This window comes from Neomonachus schauinslandi, chromosome 11 (genome assembly GCF_002201575.2).
Source record: "Neomonachus schauinslandi chromosome 11, ASM220157v2, whole genome shotgun sequence".
Lineage (NCBI taxonomy): Eukaryota > Metazoa > Chordata > Mammalia > Carnivora > Phocidae > Neomonachus > Neomonachus schauinslandi.
The window spans coordinates 108527086-108540750 of record NC_058413.1 but is presented as its reverse complement, the minus strand read 5'-3'; positions in this window follow the sequence as shown (position 1 = coordinate 108540750).

The window sequence follows — 13665 nt, the reverse complement described above, 5'->3', positions numbered from 1 at the left end:
TGAGGGGCGCCTGGGTGGCTCAGTCGTTAAGCGTCTGCCTTCGGCTCGGGTCATGGTCCCGGGGTCCTGGGATCGAGCCCCACATCGGGCTCCCTGCTCTGTGGGAAGCCTGCTTCTCCCTCTCCCACTCCCCCTGCTTGTGTTCCCTCTCTCGCTGTGCCTCTCTCTGTCAAATAAAGAAATAAAAATCTTTAAAAAAATAAAATAAAATAAATATTGAATTTGCTCTGGTTAATCTAAAAAGCAGCTTTCTGCTCACATATGGATGGGATAATGGGAGTGTAGTGGCCGCACACATGTAGCTAGCAACCTGGGGAAGCTGATAGAATCAGGCTCATTGGGAGTAGCATAGGGGAGACTACTGAATGTAACTGGGTGGCCACTAGGAGTGTCTCTCTCTTACTTACTGTTGAGTTACATTAAAAGCCATCAGTTCCTTTACTTAAACATTATTATAGTTTGTAGCCACAAAAAGCAATTATGACAGTAATTTTCATGAAAAAGATGAATGAGTGGACTCTGATGAAGCAGATAAGATTGCATTTTGCTGTGTAGTTTAGTTGCTAAACTTTGACCCCTGAGGAATGCATGATTTTGGGATGATGGTCATAGTTTTGTAAATTCCATCTGGCAGCTCTAGGGAGGATGCATCACTCAGAACAGAGTCAGAAGATGAAGGTTTTTGTAACCATTCGGGAAGAAGTTGGGTCTATGAACCAGTGTGGTTGTAGTCAAACAGGAAAGATGAACAGTTGTGGAAAACACTGCAAAAACAGCATTCGCAGTAGTGATTAGGCTAATAGTTCACACTCATAGCTGAATCTGCAAATTGCAACGCACAATTATTGACAGCACTTTTCAAGGACTTTCAACAATAGTGTTTCTACTGAAATGGAAGAGTTTTTAAGAACCAAAGGTTTCCTGACATTGGCTCATGAGTTCATTTTTCTGTTCTGCCCGAATCCGCACTGGGCACATTTAGTAAAACTTGATCTCTTACCTATATTTGACTCTTTCTATGAATAAAAGTGTAAATCATTTTAATTAGGTAATTTAATCACCATATATTAAAATTACATAGCTCCTTAGAACTCTAGATTATTTCATACATTCCTGATAATCTTATCTTGTGCTAGACTTTATCAGACATGACCTTTTTTCCCCAATATAACAGAAAGGTTTGCATTTTATGACTATGCTATGTGTGTTGAGGACTTGTGTTTCTAATAAAAAACTTTTTGTTTCTTAGTGGATTTACTTATCCTGAAGATCATGCTTATTCTTGAGTTCAGGTTTGTGCTAGTAGTCATTGACTCTTGTTTGCAAAAGAATCAAGAATTAGATTGTCCGTTGTTTACAGCGAGTATTCTAAGATTATATACTTTTTAGAGCTGGATCTGGATCTTCGTTACAAATGAAAATGCTAAGTGCAATGAGGGTGCATATTGCAGTGATTAAGGGAGTGAATTTGATGCCCGACTGCCTCCCATTGAGTTCTGACATAGCCTGGCTCTATGAACTTAAGCAAGTCACTTAACTTACATTGACCTCCATTTCCGTATTGAGATAATGAAAATAAAAACTAGGACCTTTTATGATTGTTGTAAGGTTTGAACAAACCAGTACACACAGACTGACTACGATGTTGCTTGCACCCCCGGTGCATGCTTCCTTTTACTGGCAGTAGGAGGACTTTCCTGGGGTCCTTCATATTATCAGTGGTTGAAGAGAAAACAGAACACACAGCTCAGCTATGAACATTAATAAATGAAGGTACTGTTTATACATCAGCTCATAATTGATCTTGAGGAAATATAACTGTTACCATGAGCTGTCTTACATTTCTAACTTTGTTATAGAATATTATATTATTTTAAGAAATATGGGTTAGGAAGTGGAGATAGAAATGGGGAGTGGTGAGAAATATTCACCTGTCCCTGGAAAGAGAGAACCAAAATCTGTAGGTTTTCTAGTTTTGAGCACTAGTTCAAGAAACCTTTCTTTACAAATGCATGGGCCAAGCTTGGAGCCCTTAAAATTAAAGACAGTTCCTGTCTTCAAGGAGCTTATAGGTAGTAAAAATAAAAGTAAACAAAAATAATATATGCACTGCACATATATTCATACACATATACAAATGGGGGGATAATTGAGAATTCCAAAGGGAATATTATCTTTTTTTTTAGACTTAGTGTTTCTGAAAGATCATTCTGTTTGTGGTGTGCATGTGTGTGTGTGTGTGTTTTCTGAATAAGTAGCTTTGAAATTTGGATCCAAAGTTGAGAAGTTTCAACATGCTCTGTACCTGGTCAAGTGTAGTAGTGATTCTTGCCGTATAAAGGGACAGAGAAATGTTTTCTCAGTCAGTAATCCATACGTGACAGAAAATAGGTTATGACCGAGTCATCAAATAGTTGATGTGTCAAGGATTGGTATATAACTCATTTATAATTAAAAACCCACAGTATCTTATTTTCCCCAACCAGTTCAAATGTATTCTTTTCTCTTATAGCTATAAAGTAGTTGCAACAAGAGGTTCATCCCTCTTTAATGAATGATCTGTGGCCATTCCAGGGTAGATTTCATAGAATCCCTTCTACCGAGTCAGGAAAATGTGACTGACAGAAAGCTGTGGTGAATGCCTCACATCTCCTAACATAGCGAAAAGTAGGATTTTTCAGTTAGAGTTTGTCAGAAAATTTTGCTGTGAAAAGTAGTTTTATTTTCAGGGTCTTGGGTCATTATGAACCAGACATACTTACTCTAGTTACCACAAGCTGCCGGGGCATCTAGCAAAACTTTCCATGTTGTGATAAAAACAGTGATGGCAAACACAGGCCCCTTAGTGTGAATTCCTGAATGTTCTGGGCCATGTTTCCTGGAGATTGTGCAATAACTGGTCCCTAGTTAGCTTTGAGAGGATTATAGGAAAATGGCTCTGCTGGATTGCTTCCCACTGACTTGGGCTTTTTTGGGAACCCTTTTCCATAGGCCAAGAGTGATCAAACCCATCGGGAATGATCACACTAACTTCCCTTAATTATCATCCTAAATTTTGCAATTATTTTTCATAACTCTCCCATCAGGGAATAAATTATTTCTCAATAAATAAAATGAATCAATCAGCCACATAGACTTCCTCTCCAAAGGCTTCATTCTGAGGGACAAATGTTAAGGCAAAATCTTTTACCTTGTGTCTAATTGTCAAAAGTGTACATTTTCTTTGGATTTGTTCCTGAATTCACAGCAATGCTGTCTGCCAGCCATTACGCTGCCTCTGGGTGAGTTCTTGTAACAAAGTTCTGTCAGATGATATGTGGTCATATTATAGGTAAATGGAAGAGAGAAATAATCAAACACTACTGTAATCTGTGAGCCTCAGTCCCTGGTCCAAGCATTTAATACACATCATACTTATCTTCACAACCATCTTCAATATTGATACTTTTAGTTTGTTTTTTTTTCCCCCAAAAATGGCACACTACATTTCAGAAAAAATAAAGCTCTTAAATTACATGCTAATAAATAGCTGTGGTATATATTTTTTTTAAAGATTTTATTTATTTATTTGAGAGAGAGAGAGAGAGCACATGAGAGGGGGGAGGGTCAGAGGGAGAAGCAGACTCCCTGCCGAGCAGGGAGCCCGATGCGGGACTCGATCCTGGGACTCCAGGATCATGACCTGAGCCGAATAGCTGTGGTATATTTTATGTTCGTCCATATTCAGTGTTTCTCCTAGAGGTGCTCCTCGGTGATGGAGAGCTTTACACCACACCTGCAGAGCTCAGGCATGACCATCTGACAGGCTTTGGCCAGTGAAATATGAGCAGAAATAATGTATGTCATTTCTAAGCAGACGCTTGAAGAGCCAGCATGTGGTTGACCGTTTTGCTCTGTCATGAGCATCAGCAGTGTTCAAAATAGACCCTGCTCCATCAGCCGGGGTTCAGTGGTGAAGTGATGTGGAACAGAGTTGCAGCCAACTCAATATTGACATGTAATATATGCTAGAAATAAACCTTCACTGTCGGCCACTGACATATTGGGGTCATTTGTTACTGTAGCATAACCTTTTCGGACTGACACAGAACCAAAGACAAGACATTCACTCCACTTAATCTCAAGGCTCCAGTTTGTACTGCTGCTTTTTTTCTTAAAAGGAATAACCCTCTTAGCATAGAGTTACTCATCAATGTTTTCTTCTTGACCATATATCCTGTACTTGGGCATTTGGATTTCTCTTATACACTTAGATTTCTGTCATTTCTTATCGTTTTGCCTTATTTATTACCATAAACAAATGACCAACAAATAGAGAATCACATTCATTTCTCTTTCTCTTTTATCCAAAAGTCTTTATGGTGCTCAAACCTGGCTTATAATTTCCTTGTTCTTCAACATATTTCTTGACTACCTGCACACCTTGCAGTGAGTGAATACACTGAAAACAGTCAAACCTGTTCTTATGTTCAGACTTAGTTACCATGGTCTCCAATTCATAGGGCTCTTACATCACTAATGTGCTTTAAATGTATTTTGAGGGGTGCCTGGGTGGCTCAGTCATTAAGTGTCTGCCTTCGGCTCAGGTCATGATCCCGGGGTCCTGGGATCAAGCCCCACATCGGGCTCCCTGCTTGGCGGGAAGCCTGCTTCTCCCTCTCCCACTCCCCCTGTTTGTGTTCCCTCTCTCGCTATGTCTCTCTCTGTCAAATAAATAAATAAAATCTTTAAAAAAAAATAAATGTATTTTGACTTTTTATCCATGAATGAGAAAAAGCACATATTCAGTGGGACCGGAGTATTGTTCTTAACCACACGCAGGATTTAATGCAAGCCCTTATAGATGTCCCAAAGGAAGTCATGTTCCAAGAAATAGTGTTCAACAACCTCTCTACTATGTTCTAAAAAGTCCAGAATTGCCAACTTCTTCATGTGCTGATGGTCTTATAATTTTGTTGTTTAGCAATGGCTGGGTGAAGTTTCTGGCAGAAAGCAGCCGAGGGACTTTATTCAAGGACTGGACAACCTGGTCCTCATCAGTGGTCTTAGTGTGCAGGCATTTCCCTTGTAGGAAATATTTTCACTCAAAAATAAATAATTAGAACATTCTTAAGGATGAAGACAGCAGCAGAAAAAGATGCTGGCTCAGTTTTTGGTCAAGCTTGTTGTATAGTCCCAAAAGCCAAATAAAAATCGTAATAGTTTTAAAAATTCTTTTTAGCTTAATATCCAGTTTAACTGATGTTTTTTATTTTGTTTTCTGTGTGATTTTTAAACATTTGATTTTAATTTATTTGAGTGAGAACAAGGGAGATCACAGAGGGAGAGGGAGAAGCAGACTCTCTGCTGAGCAGGGAGCCTGATGCAGGGCTTGACCCCAGGCCCCTAAGATCAGGACCTAAGCCAAAGGCAGACACTTAACCAACTAAGCCACTCAGGTGCCGTTGTGTATGTGATTTTTTTTTTTTTAAGTAATACTATGTTAAGGAAGGTACTAACATTGGCATTTATTTATAGGATAAGCATATCTGCTTTTCTTTTAATTTTTGAAAGATTCTAGCTTTCTTTTTGAAGAGTGAGGTCATAAGATTTGATAACATTAAGTTAAAAGATAATTTATCCTTAGGTATTTACTCCAAAGAGACAAATGTAGGGATCCGAAGGGGCACCTGCACCCCAACGTTTATAGCACCAATGTCCACAATAGCCAAACTATAGAAAGAGCCCAGATGTCCATCAACAGATGAATGGATAAAGAAGGTGTGGTATACACACACACACACACACACACACATACACACACACAATGGGATATTACTCAGCCATCAGAAAGGATGGAATCTTGCCATTTGCAATGACGTGGATGGAGCTAGAGGGTATTATGCTAAGCGAAATACATCAGTCAGAGAAAGACAATTATCATATGATCTCACTCATATGCAAAATTTAAGAAACAAAACAGAGGATCATAGGGAAGAGAGGGAAAAATAAAACAAGATGAAATCAGAGAGGGAGACAAACCATAAGGGACTCTTAATCATAGGAAACAAACTGAGGGTTGCTGGAGGGGGAGGTGGGTAAGGGGGGGTGGGGTAACTGGGTGATGGGCATGAAGGAGGGCACATGATGTAATGAGCACGTGATGTAATGACTGATGAATTGCTGACCTCTACCTCTGAAACTAATAATATACTATATGTTAATTTAATTTAAAAAAGATAATTTATCTTAATTATAGGGCAAACAAATAAGTAAATGTCCATTTCAAATTCAAGTGACTCAAGATCCTTATAATCACTGCTTATATGATGATGATTTTGTTCTTATCTCACAATAATAACCTGATGGTGCCCTTTTCTTTCGAGGATTTAAGCAAACCTGGTGTACATGCCTGTGGAGGCAAAAGAGAGAATACATCTTATTAGTGTCAATCTTGGCTAATAATTTTCTCATTAGTTTTACTTTGTAACAATGTCCCAAATCCATTGCTCGTTTAATATCCATGATACTAATCCCAATAAACTTAAAACTCCCCAGAGTTCTTGCGAAGAAACTCGTGGAAAGATGTCAACTGAGTTACATGGATGTTAAAATTGAATTCATTTCATTTTTATCCAATTCAGTTCTTTATATGCTCAGACTCTTTTCTTACTATCTGATTAATTGGCACAACAACATCCTTAATATAAACTTCCAGATATGATGAAGTAGATCTGGTTGAACCAAACTCCCTACAGAAAACAACTATAAAATCTGGGGGAAATATTGCATGTTTAGGAGTTGCTGAGAGAGTAAGTTTTCATCAGGAGGAAAAAAAAAATGGCAACTACGTGTGGTGATACATGTTAACTGATTATAGTCATGGCTTTGCAGTGTATACATGTGTCAAATCATTACCTTTACCCCTAAAATTAATATAATGTTATATATCAATTATATCTCAGTGCTTAAAAATCTGGGGGAAAAAAAATATATATATATATATAAAGACAACTATCCAAAACCACAGGCGAGTATGTAAGTGTGGATAGAAACTGAAGTGAAGTTGGCATTTGAAAGAAAGAAAAAGAATAAGGGAACTTACTCCTTATGCAGCTTTTAGTCTGAAGGTACATTCCAGTTAGCACCAAGAGGACCAACTAAAGGGCCCATAGAAATCTTTAGTCTTCTTGGCTTGGAGAACCAGAGTTAAGTTTTGAGACAACCACAGCAACTGAAATTTTAGAGTACACCCTGGAAAGGATACCACTAAAGGGGAATACCCCAGATTCTACATCGGAAGTTTTCCCTGAACCTTGACCTATGCATATGCTGTGCAGATTGCAAGCAGGTCAGCTGAGACGAAAAGAATTAATAAAACATTCAAGCTGCCACCCACCATGGATGCCAACTTTTGCAGTTTTAGTTCAGCCCCATTAACTGCCTGCTTAAAAAAATAATAGCACTCTTTGGGGAAACAAAAAAATTCAGAATTTTCTACAACAAATAATTCACTATGTCCATGGTATAATTCAAAATTACATGCCATATGAACAAATAAGAAAACATGTTTTCTCTAGGGGAAAGACAAATGATAGAAACTTTGAGATAGTCTAGATATTAGAATTAGCAAACAAATATTTTAAAGCAGTTTTTGCATTTATGCTCAAGGAATTTTTTAAATCAAAGATAAAATTGGACATTTCTTAATAAAAGTAGGGTCAGTACCCTTGGAAAACACATCACTCGTAATGTCCACATACATAATGTCCACAAATACTCTGGTTCCGGCTGTGTGCAAATGTTCCAATAATTTATTTCCCGTTGGGTAAGAAATGGGTGACAATACGAATTTTTGTAGCTAGTAGGAAAAATCCCACTGCAGTCACCCTCCTGCATACTGCAAGAGAACATTCTCACAGCAGGGCAGATTTTCTGTGTCTTCTACAAATACTACATAGTGGTGGGCAGGTGTCCCTCCAATGATTAGAGCCTTCCATCAACCGCTTGGCCCAGAGATACAAAGTATCATAGGATTTTATAGCAAATTCTTATGATGAAGGTTATTTGAATGAACAACTTTTGCAAGAATTATAGAAGGAAACCTTAAGAAATGAAGATGGGCTTCATGAAATTGGTATGATCTCCTGCATAGATGCATTTAAATGCTGAGATCATACATCAGAGAAAAGCAGGGTATTTTGCATCTAATGTTATCACTTACTATTGCAAAGTTTCCATTCTGTATTTAGATTTAGATATTGAAAAGAATAATGAGAAAATCTATTTGCTCTCTTGCAAGGAGGACTATTCAGATACATAAACAAATACATAATTATCATAAGGGAAGATCACAATTATATGGAATTCCACATACTTTTTCCAGGTATTTATTTTCTAAACAAAGAGCAAAAAAGGAGAAAAAAAGAATAAAGGTTGAAGACATTCAGGTACACTGTTCCATAAGCTCTAGAACTTTGTTCATGCTGTGCAGGGCCCAGCAAAGCCCAGAGCCAAAGCCCTTTTCTATAGGGAGCTGTTACGATTTACTGCTATTTCTCCTAGGCGCCCTGTGTCAGAATTCCTGGGAGGAGGGGTATCGAACATTGATGATAGTTTCCATGAGTATTCCAGGTGATCCCAACTCGGTGCCATGGTTTAGAACCATTGCTCTAGGAATTCTGTGAGTGTGTACTCAGTTTTATTTGCTGTAGGTATATGAGTTTAGGTAACATTGGATTTCAGTCTTGTTCTCTTTCTGTAACATTTATATCACTGTTTGTTTGTTTTTAATAGCCATCACAAGTAGCAGGCACTCCCATGTTTTTGGTGGGATTTCAAATACCATTAAAAGAGCACTGTAGGGCGCCCGGGTGGCTCAGTTGGTTAAGCAACTGCCTTCGGCTCAGGTCATGATCCTGGAGTCCCGGGATCAGTCCCGTATCAGGCTCCCTGCTGAGCAGGGAGTCTGCTTCTCCCTCTGCCCCTCCCCCCTCTCATGTGTTCTTTCTCTCATTCTCTCTCTCTCAAATAAATAAATAAAATCTTTAAAAAATAAAATAAAATTAAATTAAATTAAAAAAAGAGCACTGTAGTTCAAGTAGGTGAATGGTGGAGTGATAATTCATAGCTCTTCTCTTGTCCTCGGAAGAAAAGCCAGAGGCTGAGCTGGGAAGCCTTCAATACTGCTGCCCCCAGAATCTAGCCCCATATTAAGGTTTTAGATTCATCATAGATTAATTTAGACTAATCAGGTTAAGTTTTCCGCCATCTACTCACTCTCACCAAATTCTTTTTTCATACTCGCGTTGGTCATTTTTCAACATTCCACAAAAAGGAAATTCTTGACTAACATATCATTCAGTTTGTCCTCCCCCAAAATAAGTTAAATGCAAATGCCACAAACCTCTAAATGAATGGTAGCTAAATATTTGCAACCTTAATTAAAATACTATCAGAGAATGTTTATGTCTTTTGTCTCCCTCTTTCTCGCTGCCTGGCAACTTGGCTATAATAGATCTTTGTAATCTGCAGAATCGGTTGGTAAAATTTCTGAAATGAAGTCCCTAATGCTGGAGAATGAACTCTGAGATAGTGGGACATGTTTCAGCCTGTGTGGGAAGAGCTGTTAAACCTAAACCCTATCTAAACTTAACCTTTTTAATTCAGTCACTTAAACATGAGACTCTAACTGTAGCATTTCTCTGATGTGCAGTGGTAAGAGTTTAGAGGTGTTAACAGTTGACTTCTTTCTTGATTTATTGTGATTTGTAGAGCATAGGACAGAAAATGCTGCCGAAGATTTTGCTATGTGCCACTTGCCCATTAGACACCTTGACTTTTTAATAACCTATGCAGATGGACACTTGGGCTGAATGAGATCTCATAAATACCATTTTGATGAAAATTTACTTGTTTTATGCATTTCTGAGTAAAGCTTCCCACAGTGATCCATTAGACTGTTTAAAGGTTTAGCCTGTTGTAGAACATAAGAACATATTTTGCTTTCAAAATGAGGTGCATTTCTTTTGTGTGTGCTGTAGGAGCTGAACAGATTTCTGGATTAATTATTTACAAGCCATTTATGAGTTGGGATTTTCAAATTTCAAAGCAAAGACTTAGAAAATGTAATTGTATCAATTCATGTTATTTTGATGTTTTCACAAGAGAAACGTTATCGTTCAAAGCATGTTGTTTTCCTATTTATGATACTCTTCAATACCATAAAAGATGATGTCAGCTCAGTGTAAAGAAGTAATTGTCACTTTATTTCCTCTCAATGGGAGCACCCGAGGTTCTTTTAACATCAGAATATCAGTCCGTACAATTAACAAAAGTTCAACTTGGTCTAGTATTCTGTTGAGAAAGGAATGTGGTATTTGGAATGCTATTGCTCAATATCTTTTGAGTTAAAGAAATATGTTTCTAATTTGGTAAAAGCCAAATGATCCAACTTTAGTGATTATTTTCGTTCCATATATTGTAAAGTTTTCAGCATGATTATGTTTTTCCAATTTATAAGTGAATCTTGAGATGATTTATTTTCGTGCTTTGTGTGATTTGAACAAAGCTTTTAAGCCATTTATAAATCACTGATAAATCTATAAATAGATCTTTGCAGTCAGCTGCATTTATTGAAAGCAGTGACTTTGAATTCTTGGGAGTTCTGATATCTTTTTATTAACAGACAGAAAGCCTGTTTATAGGCTTAATCACCTGTATTTAATGAAAATAATAAATCACCTTATATGGGGCTTAATACTCTCCAGGGGAAGGAAGGTGCCAATTAAGCACACTTATCAGTGTGGATGGGTGTTGAGTCAATTGCACTTTCCAGTCGATCTCACTTTCCATTAAGTCAGCGTCAGAATGAGGGTACAGAGCAGCAAATAAAAACACCTCTGGACAGCTTATACTTTCAAAGGAAAGATGTACAGAAAAAGGAAAGATGATTTTCTTGGTTGAATTTTGTTTTCCTCCGACTTTGGGGATTCATTCCTTCCTTAATCACACACTTGTAAAGTGCCCTAGCCCAATGTTAAAGTTTTTATAATGAAAACATGATGGAAGTACAGTCCTAGGGATTAACTCGAAAGAAAGCTTGGTCCTGAATGGTGACCATTTTTCAGTTGGCATAGAACCATCCAAATATTTTAGCACCAAAGGGTAGATTTGGGAGTAGGAACCCTGCTGGTATCTTTTTGTTCGCTAGAAACTACCTGCTCTACTCTATATTGTCATTGGAAAGGACAGGCTGTAGAGTTCTTTCCAAGGAATACTTTTTTTTGCATTATTTCATACATATAAAATTATGCAAGTTTTAGATGTTACATTTGCATATAAATTGACCAATGTGAATATACCAGTGGGAAGTGGGGCAGTGGGGCATTTGTGTGTGTGTGTGTGTGTATAGTATACATGAATATTAATAAAATGGACACTTCTCTTTCAAATATCAAACTTAAGTACCAGGAACTAGAGTTTAAATACCGCCACTGTAATGTAAGTATTACAGTGGAGAACACTGCTTGTGTTCATTCATTAGAGTACCGTTCCCTCCCATCTCCTGGAAATAATTTTTCAACTCTTACTGTAAATTCATATTGCCAAGTGTAAAAAATTACTTAGCTGTTTAGAAAGGCAGACAGAATTTGAAGATATGTGCCTGAACCAAGCAGAAGAGAATTATAGTCACCGAAGACAAAGGCTTTAGACATGTGAGCCCTTCTGCCTCCCAGCAGCCCTCCGCCTGTGGTCAATGGAGTCCCCACTTTCCTTTCTCTTTACCTTCTCCAACACTGTTCACTGGTGTTTCTAGTCTTCTTTTATCTCCTTGCTTTAATTATATCCTCATCTCCACATGTTTCTAGCTGGGGCATGACAGCTTCGTCTTGATTCCTAAGAATGCCCTTGTTATGTGGCTCAATTTTGGTATTCTTCATCTTTAGCTGATTTCTGATTATACCTGATCTACAAAAAAAAGTAAAAAAAAAAAATCCCTATAATGGAATGGTGGTGGTGATAATGATGATGATGATGATGATGATGATACACAAATGTTTTTTGACAGTTTATTTATTGTGACAATTAGTAACATACAAATCAGTTGCAATACATAAACATTCCTTTTAAAAAGCACATATAAGAATTGATTGAATTTTATTTTATTTTTTTTATTTTTTTATTTTTTTTAAAGATTTTATCCATTCATTTGAGACAGAGAGAATGAGAGAGAGAGAGCACATGAGAGGGGGGAGGGTCAGAGGCAGAAGCAGGCTCCCTGCCGAGCAGGGAGCCCGATGCAGGACTCGATCCAAGGACTCCAGGATCACGACCTGAGCCGAAGGCAGTCGCCCAACCAACTGAGCCACCCAGGCACCCTGATTGAATTTTATAAAAAGAAAACAATCAACATCTGTTTCAAATCAGAATATAGTTCAAGGGAAAGATAATGTCAAATTTTTGGTAGGAGGATATAGGTAGGAAGAAATAATGCAAGAAATCTCTCTCTCTCTGTTCAAGAGTATAAAGTGTGAAACCTTTAGCTCACATTACAAACAGACTCCACTGTAACCACCTACCCAATTTCCTGGAACCAGTTTCCTCTATAAATAAGAGCTCACCCCACTGACCCTATTATGGGGAAAGGAAAAGAGAATAGCCAAGTGTATTTATTCCAGGCAGCTAGGCTATAGACTTTCAGAAAACATGCCTAACAAATGTCATTCCCCAGAGAATTTGCAACCCTAGTGTCCTGGCTTTGTAGATTTCACTCTCTCTCCCCTGCCTTCTCCCTTTCTCCTTCTCCCTCTCCTCTTTCTCTGTCTCTTCCTCTCCCCACAAGCCACCGTGAGTGTGTGTAGTGTGTCCACACAGAAATATGTCCCATATTGCATTTATTTGACAATGATTCTTTATCCTTCATTGCTGTAATGAAACTCTCAGGATAACTATTCTCAACTGTCATCCACATACAGATTCTTAAGTTTCTATATGTGCATTCACACACTGACAAAGTAAAGAATGAAAGAAAGAGAGAGGGAGTGGGAGGGAGAGAAAAAAGGGATGAGGAGAGAATAACCCAAATCGTGATCAACACGTGTGTGATTGATGTATTGTTATATATTCTATGCATCTGTATGTCCTTTTAAAACTCACTTAAGATCTAACTAAATTCCTGGTTTGGAGATTATATTACATGCTGGTGAAAACCTAAATAGCAAATACCATTCCAATGGAAATTCTTGTTTAATAAAACTTGTTTTAAGTCCCAGTAGGAGGCCAACTTATTTCAATAAATATTTGCTGCAATACAGGCCCAGTGCAATGAGAGAATTTAACCATGTTCTTGAATATATTATGTTCACTTCTCTGCCTGCAAACTCACATTCTTTTCAGCACACAACCTAAGTTTAAAAATGGAATAAATAGGGGCATCTGGGTGGCTCATTAGGTTAGGTATCTGCCTTCGGCTCAGGATCAAGCACCGCATCAGGCTCCCTCCCCATTGGGGAGTCTGCTTATCTCTCTCCCTCTGTCCCTACTCTCTGCTTGTACTCTCTCTCTCTCTCAAATAAATAAATGAAATCTTTAAAAAAAGATAAAAATCATAAAAAAAACTTGACCATTCTCTCACACCATACACAAAGATAAACTCAAAATGGATGAAAGACCTCAATGTGAGAC